General features: G+C 45.4%; 1 long non-coding RNA gene across 2 annotated transcripts; it reads left to right on the forward strand.

Moving 5' to 3' along the window:
* Positions 1 to 811: 811 nt before the first annotated feature.
* Positions 812 to 6,408, forward strand: LOC147985165 (uncharacterized). 2 transcript variants are annotated; one of them, XR_015616485.1, is made up of 6 exons: positions 812 to 1,494; positions 1,976 to 2,168; positions 2,629 to 2,672; positions 4,249 to 4,435; positions 5,771 to 5,933; positions 6,097 to 6,408. It is a non-coding gene; the product is annotated as an uncharacterized LOC147985165 (long non-coding RNA). The 2 variants fall into 2 exon arrangements; XR_015616484.1 differs by having other exon boundaries at positions 814 to 1,494; positions 5,771 to 5,837.
* Positions 6,409 to 13,388: the final 6,980 nt, after the last annotated feature.

Consider the following 13,388-nt stretch of genomic DNA (forward strand, 5'->3'; position numbering starts at 1 on the left):
GACTACACATAGTGTAGCTACGATAGTGCCGTTGGAGAAGTACTACCGCTGATCTGAGCGGTACTACCGCTTTGGGTCTTAGTCCTGAAGAGCCAGCGATAGTAGAGGGTGCCAGGGGCGGCAGTACCGTGCCAAGCGGTACTACCATCCTAGTGCCGCTCTACTTCCGCTTGAGGCAAAGCGGGAACAGAACCTTGCACACGAGAACACCCCGCAAGCGGTAGTGGAGGCGGTAGTACGGGTTGTAGTACCGCCGAAGCGGTATTACCACAATACTACCGCCCTAATACCGTGAGTGACAAATAGGAAATGAAAGTTGCACGCTCGGGGGAAGCCCTAAGCGGTAGTACAATGGAAGTACCAGCGGTACTACCGCATAAGAGGTACTACCACTGGCAAGAAGCTGAAAACACCACAGAAAACATAGGAAAGGCTCCAACGATGGGAAGAAGGCAGTGGGTGCATATGGGCCTGTGCACGTATTGATTCCACCCATACCTTTCCAAAGAGGACCCCCTCTTAATAGTACAGCTCTCCAATGACTCAAATCCACCGAAAAGGAAACATAGAAAAAACGTCGTCTTCGAAAGACTCCGAGGGGCATCGAATCGTCTAGTGCCTAGCCATGAGATATCTAAAATGCTCAATGCACACAATTAGTCTGCAAATGCATTATCATCAATCACCAAAACCACTTAGAAAGAAATATGTCATGAGATATATATATAGGACAGAGCTATTCTGTTACCAGTAACAGAATATATTCTGTTACCATCTCATCCTATATAGAGCGCGCTCCGATCAGAAACAAAAAACCTAGGCGAACCGGTACGTGCCTGTCCTCCCCAAAAAGAAAAAAAAGCCTCTGATCCAACCCCCACCCCGTAGCCTCCCGATCCACCTCCACCTTCCACCTCCAGGCGCCGTCTCCGTGACCCGCCGTCGCGCGCCACCCCACAACCCGCCGCTGCGCGCCACCCGCAACTTGCCGCCGCGCGCCACCCCGCAACCCCCTCCCCCGGCGCTGGCCAACTCCCAGCACCGTCTCCCTGGCTCCGGCTCCGACCACCCCCGTCTCCCCTGGCGACGGCCTCCGACCGCCCCCGTCCCCCCCTGGCGACGGCCGCAGTCTACCCCCTGTCCTCCCCTAGCGCCGGCCGCAGTCCAGCCCCCGCCCTCCCCTAGCGCGGGCCACCACCCGTCGCATCCACACATGGCGCCAGCCGCCCCATCTTTCCCTGGCGTTGGCCACCGCCAGATTTTTTCCTGTGTTGCTACATCACTCGGGCGACAAGGAGGCGACAGTGACGACTCCAACAGATTTTTTCTGTGTTTCTACATCGCCGGTCCAAATTGCGGAGAAGACACAGTCCTAGGTGTGTGGCGGCTGTGTGTGTGCATGCTAATTGGCGGCTGTGTGTGTGCAGGGTACATCAAAGTCGGCAGCCAGTGTACTAGGGAGTAGTGAGATGGAGGCATGAAACAGTGGAGCAGGTATGTGCGTCGAGCTGCCACTGCACTTGTGCATCTGCTACCTCAAATGAACTTGGCTAATTGTAATTGTTGCCACTAAACTGGTATGCGTGTGTTCCTTTTGGTAGCATGTTAATTCTTATTAGAATGTACACTGATTATCGTTTCAGGAATCAAAGTTTTAGGAAGAATTTGATGCTTGCTGACCTACTGGAATGGGAGTCATTTCTGTATATGTTTCTAAACTACAAACAAAATCACATGGTGGATTAGTGGTGCTAATCTGTCTCAGTTCAACTAGTTAAATAATTTCATTATACCTAGATGTGCTAATTAGTTTGACTGTCTCAGTTCAACCAGTTAAATTGTCTAGGTTCAAATATATTTGCTGTGCCAAGACCAAGTATTAGTTAATCCTTCTTCAACTTCCTCCACAAGAAATTGACCTCTAAAAGATTATGTGTTTCCACTTGCATAACAACTCATGGAACAACTTCTACAGACCTAGCTAGTGTGAGCATCAAAATACAAAGCATAGTACATCAGGAAAAAGCCATCGCCGCCTCCTTTCAGCGTGCCGGCCCCGCCTCCCCACACATGGCTTGTGAAGAGTCGGCGGTGCCGCTGAAGACGACGGAGCAGTTCTACTTCTCCGTGATGACCAGGACGAAGTCGCTATCTGTGCTTGGCCATAGGTGTGTTCGCTCATCTTTCTCTCTCACTCTGTGTGAGGAGCTGCTGCTGCTGGCCCCTAGTGGATGTACTCTAAAAAGAAAGATAGCGTTGCAGCTTAAAGATAGTGTATCTGTTTTCTACAGGAAGTACTCCCTCCGTTCGGAATTACTTGTCTCGGATATGGATGTATCTAGAACTAAAATACATCTAGATACATTCATTTTTGCGACAAGTAATTCCGAACGGAGGGAGTATGTGTGCTTGCAAATTTGGCCGTGAATCGTTTTCTATAGGAAATTACATGAAGTATGATGGGTCAGCTATCATTCCTCGGTTTGAACAGTTGAAAAAATTAATTGTTGAATTTTGAACTGAACCATTGAAAAATTGGCCATGAACCTGTGACCTTTTGATTGAACTGATGAATCATGCCATTTAGTCGCACTGAAACTAATCTTGTGTCAACTTTTGACTTGGCAGCATGTGGTTAGGCCGGAATCCACCCCATGACGGGTCAACGTCAGGTTAGCTACGCATATACAAAAGTATATTGTATAGTGCATGATAAATAATCGCCTACTCTTTCCATCTATTCAAGTACTTCGATCGATGATGAACGATCAGGTCCTTTGCTGCGATCAAGTAGGAGACAGGTTCCGACTGAACTTTCATTGTAGTAGGTAGAACAAAAAACAGAACCCCTGAATGTTCAGAGTGTTTTTGGTGTTTTCCTGAATTTGTGTTCTTGCTGCAGTCTATGCTGCACCAGACCAACTTCTAAGGCTAAATGCACAAAAGCTACTCAGTGATGCAAACTTCACAGTTAGTTTTTTCGAACTTGTGATTCCTGCAATGCATATGCCAATAAGGCACCGCCACCAGCCCGTCCACCACGGTTGCTGGCAGCCGTCCAAGTTGAGCACTGATGGTAGTCCTCTGCGTGCATCAACGACACTCTCTCACAACAATCTATCTCTTTCTTTGCTCCTGCTATTAAAATGCATAGATATGTTCTGCTAATTGAGTAGTTGGGAAGATGTGAAAAGAACATGTTCTTTAGGTGTTTGTCACTATTCCTGTAAGCACAAATTTTTAAAAATGTTTACTTTGTGCTCTCACATATGTTTGTGGGCAGTACAAACACATCGCCATAGTGAGTACAGATGCAGCACCTTGGGAAGTACTAAGAGCATTACTAGTAGAGCCCTCAAACCCTCAAACCCCTAAAAATAACCGCTTTTTTACAGTTTTCGCCGAAAAAACGCCGTAGACTAGAACCTCTAAACCCTCAAACCCGTAAAAAAATTTAGAGGTCCAACCCTCAAACCACTTTGCAATTTGTAGAAGTAGGGGTTGAGGGGAAAATCTCCCCCCAACCCGCACTCCTCCTCGTCGCTCGCTCCTCGCTCCTCGCTCGCGCGGGAGCCAACCGCTCCTCCTCCCGCCGCCTCCTGCCGCGCCGGCCATGGAAGGCCCCGCCGCCGCCGCGCCCGCCGCGCCCGTCCCGCCCGCCTCGCCGGCCCTCCAAGGTCGCTGGCTCGTCCCCGGCCGTGACCAAGCCGCGGAAGAAGCCCGCGGCGGCCGCCGTCGCCGAACCTCCTCCCGCCGCGCACGAGGTGTTCGAGGAAATGGCAAACCCATCCTCGTTCATGGACCTCCTCCAAAACGCGGTCTAGGAGATGCTTGATGGAGCCCGCTTGTGGTCTAGGAGATGGCGCCGAGGTGCAACTTTTTGGTGATGGTGCCGATGAGAGGAGGAAGATGATGATTTTGTGATGTAAACTATTAAACCATGCATCAATGATTGTCATTTGGTAGTTTGTTTGGAAGTTGATTGTGTTCTTGTTGTCATAAATTGTGAGATGTCAAATGATAGATTTAAAGGTTGGGGTCGAGGCAAAGACTAGAACCCTCAAATCCAATCCTTAAAGAAGTTTAAGGGTTGGGTTTGAGGGTTCTAGTATTTGCCCCTGTTTTTCAACCCTTAAAAGTGTCAAAAAGTGGCACTTCTCAACCCTTAAAACTGCTTTAAAGATTTGAGGGTTTGAGGGTTCTACTAGTAATGCTCTAACATTGCCGCGATGGGCTTTCCGTGTGCAGGGTCCACTGGGTTCCGTTCATGAGAGAAGCATCGCCGGCTGGGAGAGTTCAATGATCTGAACTAGGAAAGTTCAATGTAGAAATTTGCTACAGATTACATTACTTGAGAATTTTTCGTGTGATTCACGTCATCGTTGGCCCCATGTTCGCTGGCAAGACCACCGCGCTTCTCCGTCGGCACCGGCAGGTACTCACCCCCGTCCCATCTCTTGCTTACAGCTTCATTTCGCGTTGCTAGAAACAAAAAACAAGCAAGTTCAAATTGAAAATAATGAGAAGCAAGATGTTTAAAAAAATCAGAAGTTGTTTTTAGTGAATCTCTATTGAAAATTAGCTCATGTTTTAGTGAATCAGAAGTGGTTTGTATTTTTTGCTTGATGCGTGTTCTTGAGAAGTTCAAAACATGTACTTGTTCCGTGGTTTGCTATAACACTTGTTAGATTGCTCTCCAAAAAAATGTCATGTATTCGTGCATTTGTTACTGGCGTAGCAGCCCTGTATGTATTTTATCATCAGTTCATAAAGAAAAACAAGTTCAGGTTGTGGTGCCTTTTTCTTTCAGTAAAAATTCAGGTTGGGAAGCTTATTTTTTCCAAAGTGATTGTTTGGGTACTACAAGCTCCCACAGAGTGGAAGCGGTTGTTACAACAGGTTTGAAGTAGATGTTACAAAAGGTTTGATTTTTCTAGTAAATGGGACCACGGTTGGCCTTCTGTCCAGGCAGACCCCTTTTCTTCCTCCTAGGCACAGCCGCGGCATCCTTTTCAGTCCAAATCGACCACTGGCTGCCGTCCAAGTTGAATCCCTTCTACAATCTTCACCAAAAGCACCCATCCGCTCTATTCTAAACTACCACCAGCCTCTTCCATGTTCGCCTAGCTCCATCGCCAAAGCAAACGATGCAGGGTTTTTTCGCTACCTCTGTTTTTGTTTCTGTTCCTAGCTGCCAGAGCATCGCTTGGTTTTAATGCTTTTAAAAGAGTTCAATTAATATATTCTGAGTAGTTCAAATACAAGAGTCGAGAAAAGTACAGAGTTCTGACAGAGCTGGAAGAGAGTTTTGACAAAGTGGGAAGAGAGTCGTTCAGTACTAGAGCACTCGACCAATAAAATCAATGTTTTATTAGGATGGTAGGGGAAGAGAGTAGTCCGGGATAGCAAGTTCATTGCACAAAAAATGCTGGGAAGTTCATATGAAGTAGGAACAACTAGGTAAAAAGGTTTACCCAAGAAATACCTTGGCAAATTCACATGGCAGACACCTTGGGGTAAGTACAGGTTTTTTTTCCTTTGTCAACAAATCAGTGATGGTACTAATACATAAATTTTCGTGTATGTGATGAATTTCTATAAAAATGTTCAATATACAAATTTTTAGCAAATCATTTTGTATAAATGAAGTATTTTAAAGTACATAACTTTTTAGGTTTCGTTGTGAACTTGTGACGTTACTGCACATGAACTTCTTGTTCTTTTTACATGAACTTGTGCATGCTAATTCGTGGCTGTTGTGTGTGTGCAGGGTACATCCAACGACAACGAGTAGGCAACAAGTGTACTGGTGAGCAGCGGGACAGTAGCATGAAGCAGTTGAGTAGCTACTGAACTGATTCTGACACTGCAATATTAGTCCCACACAGCCTCTCAACACCCCCTGCTTGAACCTTAATAATTACTTGACAAAAGTAAAAGCCAGTAAACCTTCACTAGCTTGTGTTGACTGTTGTCTTATTGTACACATTATTTGTATTATCTTGGGTTTCAAGACTCTTTACTTGTTGGCTGGATATATTTAATGATAGAATGCCCTTGCAATGAGCTTTAATTGGTGCTTGCTTTATATTGCAGCATAAGAACTCGGCGTGCGTGGTCGTCAATGAGCTCTCCTACATAGTGGTCGCCCATGAAAAAAAGGCTCATGTCTAGCTACATGGAGAGTTTCAAAAATCAGAATTGAGAAAGTCCAAACCGCCAAGAAAGTTCTTTAACAGTAAAGAAAGTCTGTGTTTATATATTTGTGATTTGTGCTATGTGAGAGTTCATATTGTAAGATTATGGTGTTTGTTTTAAAGTTCAAATTATTAAAAGCCGTGAGGTTCACACACTGCCACAGTGGAAGTTTGTGAATTTGGTATATAAAAAAGGAAAGTGTTCATATTATATGGTTATAGTGTTTGTTCTGAAGTTCAAATTGTTAAAGCCATGAGGTTCACACTGTCTTTGTAATATTTTTTACTTTGGTAACATAAGATAGAAAAAGGATTGTAGTGTCCGTTTATAAGTTCATATTGTTAAAACAGCGAGGTTCAAACTGTTTCCTGAGAGATGTACTCTCTATGCATTGATATGTTAAAGGCTAATTTTCTGAGAGATGTACTCTGTGAATTTCTTTGTATTTTCGTAAGCTGATGGTATCATGTTTTGTTTAAAAATGTAGGCAAGTACTCCTGAGAGATCACTAGCCTGCTATGACGACGCCGATCACTAGCACGAAGGACACCAACAGGTTGAGGATGATGTACACGACGCAGGCAATGAGGATGACCAAAACATGGAATCCGTACACAAAGCAGCAGCTGCAAGTTCAAATTTTCTGTCTATGGTGATTTGATTGCTACTTCTTAAAGAAAGTGTGCATGACAGTTAGATGTTTGTGCAAGAAAGGAAAAATTGTTTGAATTAAAAACATTGATTTGTACGAGTTAAAAACAGTGATCAGTTCGATAGTGCTCTCTCCTGCCTATTTTGGTTGATGTCCACGAATGGAGAAAATGGAATGTTTAATTATTAATACCATATAAGTTTAAAAAATAAAACGATGTCAGCTCGTCTATGAAATTTGAGAAAGTTCGTCTATTGACCCGAGGAATATATGCTCAAAGAAAAAAACACAACACGTTTATTTGGGTAAAAGTTTATTTTAGTTCAGCTACACAAACCATGTAGGTTCGATGATGATGGTACTATAAGTTCATACAAGTAAAAAAATATGAATTAAGACCAAAAAATTTCACTTCTATAAGTTCAAGTGCTATTACTGTGGCTGCTCCATGTAATTAGCCCCTTTGTTGGGTGAATCTCCTACTACTTGCTAGCTTTGGAATTGTAAAAACACAATAAGTTCACAATTTAAAAAGTTGTAAGTTCAACACGACGTACCAGATAAGTTCTAGGAAAAAGCTCAAACAAAAAGAAACCCTACGGAAATTCAAATGGTAAAAGTTCAGGTCATGGGATGAGAGAAGTCCGGAACAAAGTTGAAAAAATGGTAGAGATGGAAAAAAGAAACAAACAATATTTTTCTTTAAGTAAAATGTCATTCAGTTCAACGATATAAAACGATGCAAGTTCGGGAACGATAATATCATAAACCGTTGAAAAATTACAAGGAAAACGATACCGCAAAAACAGAGTAAAGTCTATGTATGTGAAAACACGCTCAGTACAAAACCATACGGACATCCATTCAAGTACTCTTTTTTTGGAACCATTCAAAACTACTGTCAAAAATACATCAGTACAAACACATACACACATCAGTACAAGTACTCTATTTTTTAGACAGGAAAAAACAACATGATGAGTTTCACCTTATTCAAAATTACTTTTAAATGGTTGTGAAGTAGAGAAAACGTTCAACATGACTAAGTTTCACATTTTCGATAGCTATCCAACGGTATATTATTTACCCCATTTCGACAAACTTTTCAAAAAAATCACGTTCAAAATCAAATTTTACCATATTCGAATTCGTTTTCAAACCGTAAGGAATTAGAAAAACATTTATATACGAAAAAGTTGTGCATTTTCCATAGCTTTCCAACGCCATATCATTTGCATCAATCCGACAAACCGTTTGTAAAAAAACACGAAAATACGTTTCGCCCAGAATTTCAACGTTTTTCAAATTACTTTTAAATTGTATATAATTTGAAAAAACATTAGATATATGGAAGATGCGGATTTTTACCAGCTTTCCAACGCCATCTTATTTGCTCAATTCCTACAAACCGTTTGAAAATTGAGTCCAAAATACGATTCGCGTTTTCGGTTTTGAAGAAAACAGTTTTTTCAAAACTGCTCTTAAACCATGATGATTTTGCAAAAATTCTTATATATTTGTAATATAGATGTCAAGAGCTTTCCAACGATATATTACACGCCCCATTCCGATGAAAAGACGACCAGTTCGACGGGATGAAAATCATCAGTACAACCGCTTGAAACCATCAGTTCAAGTAGGATAACAGAATAATATTCTGTTACGCGAAACAGAATAGCCCAGATGTGTGTGTGTGTGTGTGTGTATATAGAGAGAGAGAGCATAAGCAAACCCAAGAATCAATAAAATATAGACATGCTCCCCCTAGATGTGTGCATTCAATATATGTGCTTTGGACTGCACAACACACATACTAAGATCAACACTCCCCCTATATTTTATAGACCGGGCAATCCTTGCAATTATATAAGGAACATTTAAGCAAGGAAACTAATAAGACAAAAGATCATACATTCATGCACATAGAGACATAATAAGATTAACCAGGGTAGCATATGTCTTACACCATATGATAGAGTCTCACAACAAACCTAAGCAAATGAAGGAAAAGAGTTCACAAGCAGAAACACAGAAGCAACACGAACCAAGCTTGTGAGTCAACAACACCCTACAGAAATACAAATCCCCGGTCCTAAACCTCTCCCCCTTTGGCATCGAGACACCAAAAGGGGCAGAGAGTGACCTAACACAATTCCAGATGGCACTAGTCTCCACCCATGGACTCGTCAGACTCCTCCTCAGAATCAGACCCATTAGTAGACTCCTCTGCAGACCCATCGGACTCCTCCTCGAACTCCTGCCTGAGCTGGAGAAGAAGTAGCAGCATTGGACTCGTCCAAGTCCATCCAGTGAGAGTACGAAGAGATCCACTTGTCCTCCAGAGTGATACGGTCCTCAGAGCCATCATGAACTGGGATCTTGATGAAGCTATGTACCTAGGGTAGGGTCATGAACCTGTCCAAACTGACCTACCCAAGGACATCCCCAGAAGAAATCACCTTTTCAATCGACTTGGCGGTGTTCCACTCGACAGACTCGAAGATACTCGACCAAGAAGCGACCACTCGACCAAGAAGCAACCACTCGACGGTCGGGAGACTTAAGGGCATTATGCATGCTAACGGCCGGTTATTAAGTAGCTTTTATGGTCATCATAACACTTTATTAGGGGCGTTATCAGTAACGTCCGACATTAATGTATTTAAATCCCTTGTAACAGAGGGCAGGAGGGGTCTGGCGAACTCTATATAAGCCACCCCCTCCTCAGGGACAAGGGTTCGCACCCCTGTAATTCATACATACATAATCCAGTCGACCGCCTCCGGGCTCCGAGACGTAGGGCTATTACTTCCTCCGAGAAGGGCCTGAAATCGTAAACCCTGCGTTCTTACAACTTCTCCATAGCTAAGATCTTGCCTCTCCATACTTACCCCCCTACACTACTGTCAGACTTAGAACCACGACAGTTGGCGCCCACCGTGGGGCTGGTGTTTTAGCATTTTGTTGGAGGAGTTGCGACCTTTTCCGACCCGAATCATCATGGTTTTCGGCGGAGTTTTGGTGGAGGGCCGCGAGATCCGTCTCGGCGCGCTCACGTTCATCGCCGACGACTCTGCTTGGCTTCAGGAGGCTCCGCTCGACATGGACGCACTCCCTGTTCGCGGGGCAACACACTTTAGCGCGTGCGTCCGCGGCATTCTCCTGCGGCAACCGTCGACCCCCTACCGGTCTGCTCCTGTGTTGTCCTCCCTCCCTATTTCCCGCCGGCGCAAGCGCTCCGGTCGGTCGAGACTTCAGTGGTGGGTGAGACACGCGGTGGCACGCCAGTCGGCCACCCCTCAAGTCGCGGCGATCGAGCCCGACGAATCCCTCTATGGCCTGTTTGACCTGTCGACTGGCTTCGCAGAGACCGCATCCGAGTGCGACAGCAGCGATCCGGCGGCGGAGGTTCTAATGGTCGATGGACCATCCAGTCCTCCCGGTTTTCCCCGCACCGACGAAGGCGCGGGTGGAGGCGACCCGTCGCGTTCCCATGAGGAGTATCTTCCTGAGCCTCTCACATCGCTGCAGAGAGAACTTCGCCGCCGGAACATGGATGCACTGCATACTCCTATCGTTGGAGAAACCCCCGAGGCTCGCGCCTTGGAAGACGCGCGCCTGGCAAACTTGGCCGAGCGCGATTGACTGGAGAACCTCCAGCGAGCACTCGACGAGCATGCGCGACAACGGGTTCCCGAATCTAGTCGACGTCAGCTCTGTTGGGGAACGTTGCAGAAAACAAAATTTTTCCTACGGTTTCACCAAGATCTATCTATGAGTTCATCTAGCAACGAGTGATTGGAAGCATCTACGTACCTTGTAGATCGCGAGCGGAAGCGTTCAAAGAACGGGGATGATGTAGTCGAACACGACGTGATTCAAATCACCGATGATCTTAGCACCGAACGGACGGTGCCTCCGCGTTCAACACACGTACGGAACGGATGACGTCTCCTCCTTTCTTGATCCAGCAAGGGGGGAAGAGAGGTTGATGAAGATCCAGCAACACGACGGCGTGGTGGTGGATGCAGGGCGTCACAGTAGCAGGGCTTCGCCTATACTGCGAGAGAGAGACGTAACGGGGAGAGAGGGAGCACCAAAGGCTGAGGTATGAAGTCCTCCCTCTCCTCAACTATATATAGGAGGGCCAAGGGGGGGTGGTGCGCAGCCTAGGAGATCTGATCTCCTAGGTGCGGCGGCCAGGGGAGGGTTTCCCTCCCCCCAAAGGCACCTCGGGGTGCCTTCCACCACTTGGACTCCTCCTTGGTGGAAACCCTAGGCGCATGGGCCTAGTAGGGCTGGTGCCCTTGGCCCATGTAGGCCAAGGCGCACCCCCTACATCCCATGTGGCCCCCCGGGACAGGTGGCCCCACCCGGTGGGCCCCCGGGACCCCTCCGGTGGTCCCGGTACAATACCGATAACCCCGAAACTTGTCCCGATGGCCGAAACAGCACTTCCTATATATAATTCTTTACCTCCGGACCATTCCGGAACTCCTCGTGACGTCCAGGATCTCATCCGGGACTCCGAACAACATTCGGATTACTACATATACATATCTTCATAACCCTAGCGTCACCGAACCTTAAGTGTGTAGACCCTACGGGTTCGGGAGACAAGCAGACATGACCGAGACGACTCTCCAGTCAATAACCAACAGCGGGATCTGGATACCCATGATGGCTCCCACATGCTCCACGATGATCTCATCGGATGAACCACGATGTCGAGGATTAATCAACCCCGTATACAATTCCCTTTGTCAATCGGTATGTTACTTGCCCGAGACTCGATCGTCGGTATCCCAATACCTTGTTCAATCTCGTTACTGGCAAGTCACTTTACTCGTACCGTAATGCATGATCCCGTGATCAACCACTTGGTCACCTTGAGCTCATAATGATGATGCATTACCGAGTGGGCCCAGTGATACCTCTCCGTTATATGGAGTGACAAATCCAGTCTCGATCCGTGTCAACCCAACAGACACTTTCAGAAATACCTGTAATGCACCTTTATAGTCACCCAGTTACGTTGTGACGTTTGATACACCCAAAGCACTCCTACGGTATCCGGGAGTTACACGATCTCATGGTCAAAGGAAAAGATACTTGACATTGGAAAAGCTCTAGCAAACGAACTACACGATCTTTGTGCTATGCTTAGGATTGGGTCTTGTCCATCACATCATTCTCCTAATGATGTGATCCTGTTATCAATGACATCCAATGTCCATAGCCAGGAAATCATGACTATCTGTTGATCAACGAGCTAGTCAACTAGAGGCTCACTAGGGACATATTATGGTCTATGTATTCACACGTGTATTACGATTTCCGGATAATACAGTTATAGCATGAATAAAGTCAATTATCATGAACAAAGAAATATAATAATAATGCTTTTATTATTGCCTCTAGGGCATATTTCCAACAGTCTCCCACTTGCACTAGAGTCAATAATCTAGTTACATTGTGATGAATCGAACACCCATGGAATTCTGGTGTTGATCATGTTTTGCCCTAGGGAGAGGTTTAGTCAACGGATCTGCTATATTCAGGTCCGTATGTACTTTACAAATCTCTATGTGTCCATCTTGAACATTTTCACGAATGGAGTTGAAGCGACGCTTGATGTGCCTTGTCTTCTTGTGAAACCTGGGCTCCTTGGCAAGTGCAATAGCTCCAGTGTTGTCACAAAAGAGTTTGATTGGCCCCGACGCATTGGGTATGACTCCTAGGTCGGTGATGAACTCCTTCACCCATATTGCTTCATGTGCTGCCTCCGAGGCTGCCATGTACTCCGCTTCACATGTAGATCCCGCCACGACGCTCTGTTTGCAGCTGCACCAGCTCACTGCTCCACCATTCAACATATACACGTATCCGGTTTGTGACTTAGAGTCATCCAGGTCTGTGTCGAAGCTAGCGTCGACGTAACCCTTTACGACGAGCTCTTCGTCACCTCCATAAACGAGAAACATTTCCTTAGTCCTTTTCAGGTACTTCAGGATATTCTTGACCGCTGTCCAGTGTTCCTTGCCGGGATTACTTTGGTACCTTCCTACCAAACTTACGGCAAGGTTTACATCAGGTCTGGTACACAGCATGGCATACATAATAGAACCTATGGCTGAGGCATAGGGGATGACACTCATCTCTTCTATATCTTCTGCCGTGGTCGGACATTGAGCTGAGCTCAATTTCACACCTTGTAACACAGGTAAGAACCCCTTCTTAGAATGATCCATATTGAACTTCTTCAATATCTTATCAAGGTATGTGCTTTGTGAAAGACCTATGAGGCGTCTTGATCTATCTCTATAGATCTTGATGCCTAATATATAAGCAGCTTCTCCAAGGTCCTTCATTGAAAAACTCTTATTCAAGTAGGCCTTGATGCTGTCCAAGAGTTCTATATCATTTCCCATCAAAAGTATGTCATCTACATATAGTATGAGAAATGCTACAGAGCTCCCACTCACTTTCTTGTAAACGCAGGCTTCTCCATAAGTCTGCGTAAACCCAAACGCTTTGA

This window comes from Triticum urartu, chromosome 2A (assembly GCF_056163025.1).
Source record: "Triticum urartu cultivar PI428250 chromosome 2A, HENAU_Tu73, whole genome shotgun sequence".
Taxonomy (NCBI): domain Eukaryota; kingdom Viridiplantae; phylum Streptophyta; class Magnoliopsida; order Poales; family Poaceae; genus Triticum; species Triticum urartu.